Raw genomic sequence first — 4,149 nt, 5'->3', positions numbered from 1 at the left:
TGGTTGTGCATTTGTTGAGAAAGTTTGTAGCAGCTGTTTGTGTTGAGCTAGCATGCTAGAAAGAGGTTTGTGTGAGTTTCAGTTTGCTGGCTAGCAAAATAGCTCATGGTTTTTGTCAACAGAAATTTCCCGGGCCACAAGGTAAGCCAATGGCTTGCAGCTGTTAGTCGTTAGCTACTGTAGGGCTGATAAGGTGTTTTTCTCAAGGGCCAGAACATTTTGTTGACTGTTTTTGGCTATAGTTTTGATAGCTGTTTAGGTGCTGTTTACAGGATTTGATTTCCCAGTTTGGAGTCTGGAAGACTCTGCGGCACATGCTTTTGTGTAAGTGCTAAGCTCTAGTGTCTAACGTTTGCAATGGTTTGTAGCTTCCGTGCATGCATTTGTGTTAGCTATAGGCTAGTGGCTAACTCTGGCTACATTTTTTAGCTTTGTGCATGCGTTTGTTAGCTCTTGGCTAGTGGCTAACTGCGGCTATTGTTTGTAGCATTTGTGCATGGCATGCTGATTTAGTTTTGACTGGTTATAACTGGGGCTTTGAATATGTGCATGTTTTGGTTAGCTAGTCTAGTGGCTGTGACTTGGCAGTTGATTTATTGGTTCTCTTTAGCGTACTGATGTTGACTATGGGGGTGTTTGAGCATATGTGTTTTGTGCAGGGTAGAGGATAGTTGGGGTTTTCTCAAGCTAACAAGGATAAGTTATGTCAGGTGGCAGAAATGTTGGAGGTTGAAATAGCAGAGGAGTTTAACAAGTTAGGTGTTGCAATGCTGTTATGAGAGAAGTGGACTGAGTTCTTGCTGCTAGTTCGGGTGAAAAGGAGTCAGGAGGCAGAATACGAGGCTAGAACAAGAAATAGCATTCCTAAAACAGGATAAATCAAATCAAATCCAAATGTATTGGTCACACATATTTAGCAGAGGGAAATGTTTGTAATTTCCACCAGTGATCAGGTTTGTGTAACCCCTTGTGATAAGTCAGGTGTGTCAGGGGGTGGAGTCTCTCAGGGAGAGTTTTGAGGTATCCCCAGTGTGTGAGTGTTACTCAGGTTCAGAAGAGTGCTGATGGCAAACCAGATAGGAGGAGGATGATTTGTGTGGGGACTTGGAGGAAACATTCTTTGCCAAGCTAGACCGTGGGTCCAGGAAATGGTCCTCTACAGTGATGAAGGGGATTCTTGTGTGTCTCTAGCTGAGAATTATTAGGCAGAAATATGTGACCCGTTTCGGCGTATGTTGCAAGTCACGACTTCACTGCAAAGCCGTTTGAACGTTAAAAATATATTTGATCAAAATGTGTTTTGGGGCAGAAATTCCTTCTCCAACTTGTGAACATTCATGTGCCTTTAATAACAAACGTGTATTTTTTATTTAAACAAAATAAAAAATATATATTTCACTTTCATTAACTAGGCAAGTCCATTAAGAACAAATTCTTATTTACAATGACGGCCTACACCGGCAAAACCCGGACGATGCTGAGCCAATTGTGTGCCGCCCTATGGGACTCCCAATCACATCAAGTTGTCATACAGCCTGGATGAGTGGGCTGGACATGCCGAGAGATGAGTTTCAGAATGTTCTGCGGTGTAGCATCTTGTGTCTATAAAATGAGCTGCTCGTTATGCGTATATAATCCTTTCTACTGCAGTTTTTTTTAAAGATACAACGTTAGCCATGGAGAACTGCAAATATGTTGCTACTGCTCTCAATAACATTTCTGCCCTGAATTTATCAGGCGCTATCAACAAAGGTCAGTGGGGAAAAGTTGCGATGGACTACTTTCTGGAGGACGATCCTGCAGATCGTGCCATGCGGAGTCTCTCTGACTCTGAAAATGTATCAGACGATGAGGATTTAGGTTAAAACATTTTCATTGAAGAAGACATTGTAGAGTCTTCTGATGACAGAGATGGGGAAGAAACGGCGATCCACGTGTATGAACTGTGTGTAACGGTAGGGATGTTTTCTTAGAATGCCATTTCGCATTCAAGTTATAGCCTAAAATTAGCTAGCTAACATTGAATTTATTTGGTTAACTTTAGATAGATAAGACAATCGGCTTGTATTGCTAGTACTCTATGGTTTGGGATTATGGTTCATTATTTAGCTAGCTACACATCTGAACAAAACAAGTTAAAGCTAGATAACATTAGCTGCCGTTAGATGTCTGGCTAGCTAGCTAACATTACATGTATGAACTGTGTGGTGATATCTTAGAATTCCATTTTGCATCTATTGTATACTAACGCAAAAAAATGTATCTGGAATTTGTCTTTCGGCATCAGTAGAACACGCATGGCTCTCCTCCACCAGTCATACAAAGAGAATGTTCTAATGCCTACCATCAAAAAGAGAGCTGGCCAAAGCAAGCAAAGATTACTTGCAGCAAGTGCTGAACTTCATCAACAACTACGCCGAGGATCATGCAATAGTATTACCAAGACGCCACCCAAGACAAACACTTTGGTGGAAAGGTGCTACCCTCCCTTGTGACAAAAGCAGCAGTGTGGCTGGAATCAATGACAACACTTGGTATGTAAAAGCATAAACATGTTTTGACTATTTAATTGACCTCCAACATGATATTTCTATCTCTTGGGGCCCCTACTGAACCAGCAAACAGTATGAACCTTCAGAAAGACCAGAGTGAACACTTTGTCTGAAATTGCTGGTGTTGTGAAGGACAGCACTGTGACAGGGGCCAACATCTGGTTGGACTGGATGATGATACAGTGCTGGTGGAAAGCTATGGCTTGCAACAACACCTGACACTGTACTTCAGGCCGCTGCCACGGATCAAGCAATACCAGCACTTCAGGTGAAAATAATTTTAATTGCATTGTACGAGGTTATTCTTCTTATCTAAACTTGGGAGGTGAATTGATGTTGTAATATCTTCAGATTTTTTTTGTTATTCTCTGTTTTACAGCTTCAATGCTCTGAAACCTGGTGTTGTTGTCGCCAAGGAGCGTTCGGACTGTCGGGACCAGGTTTCAGCTGCTGTGCAACGCTGACATCCTTCCTCTCATAGATGGTTTGCCTGTAAAAGCACCACCTGGACTGGACACAGCTAGAGAATAACTGGTTCGGACGGACTAGTTATCAGCACTATCTGCAGTGCCTCAATTGACCCTTTCAACACACATACTGCTACTATTTGTTTTATTATCCTGCTGCTCAGCCACTTTACCCCTGATTGTATGCATATAACTTACCTCGTCTAACACTATCGTTATTGATATTGTTCTTGTACATACTGTATATTATTTTATTTATATTGACACTATCTATTTCTGATATTGTTACTATGCAAGTAACCATTTGTCTGTACCGTTTACACCTTCTGTAGAGACCCATCCACTTAGCAAGAGTTAGCAAAATATTGATATATAAAATTAATATTGATGTGTGGTCGTAACATTATTTTGTGACATACCACAACAATATCATGTGACCGTATCAAGTGTCTACCACATAAATTATTATTTAAATATATGGTGCATGCATCTGTTTATGTACTGTACATGTGCACCTCACTCAGGTTTCAACTCGGGTTGCATGGCCTTAACTTGCATGTGTAACAGTATATCAAGTATGTTAATGTACTGGTATGAAGGCATTTGGGCAGTGGTGTAAAGTACTTCAGTAAAAATACATTAAAGTACTATTTATGGGGGGTATCTGTACATTACTTTACTATTTATATTTTTGGCAACTTTTACTTTTACTTCACTACATTTCTAAAGAAAATAATGTACTTTTTACTCCATACATTTTCCCTGACCCCCAAAGGTACTCGTTACATTTTGACAGGAAAATTGTCCACACATATCAAGAGAGAGAGATCCCTAATGCATCTAATCTGGCAGACTTAAACACAAAAGGCTTTGTTTGTAAATTATGTGTCGACTATCCGTCAATAAAACAACAATTAAAAAATTGTGCCCTCTGTTTAAATATAAGGAATTTGAAATGATTTATACTTTTTCTCAAGTATGACAATTTAATACTGCAGTATCTCCAGAAGGAACCAAAACATTCAAGGCCCTTTTCTCAAAAGTGAGTTTACAAGTTTATCAACTCTCAAAGCAAAATTATTTTCCAATTGTTCCTCAAAAATGCAGTGTATGATATACCATTCTGTAGC

At 39.9% G+C, this 4,149-nt stretch overlaps 1 long non-coding RNA gene across 1 annotated transcript; it reads left to right on the top strand.

Moving 5' to 3' along the window:
- The first annotated feature begins 313 nt into the window (after window positions 1-313).
- On the top strand, window positions 314-3,746 carry LOC118383565 (uncharacterized). The gene is made up of 4 exons (XR_008093893.1): window positions 314-1,955; window positions 2,291-2,534; window positions 2,619-2,820; window positions 2,932-3,746. It is a non-coding gene; the product is annotated as an uncharacterized LOC118383565 (long non-coding RNA).
- The last annotated feature ends 403 nt before the right edge of the window (window positions 3,747-4,149 follow it).

Source organism: Oncorhynchus keta, chromosome 4 (assembly GCF_023373465.1).
Source record: "Oncorhynchus keta strain PuntledgeMale-10-30-2019 chromosome 4, Oket_V2, whole genome shotgun sequence".
Classification (NCBI taxonomy): Eukaryota; Metazoa; Chordata; class Actinopteri; order Salmoniformes; family Salmonidae; genus Oncorhynchus; species Oncorhynchus keta.
This window is presented reverse-complemented; position numbering and strand designations above follow the sequence as displayed.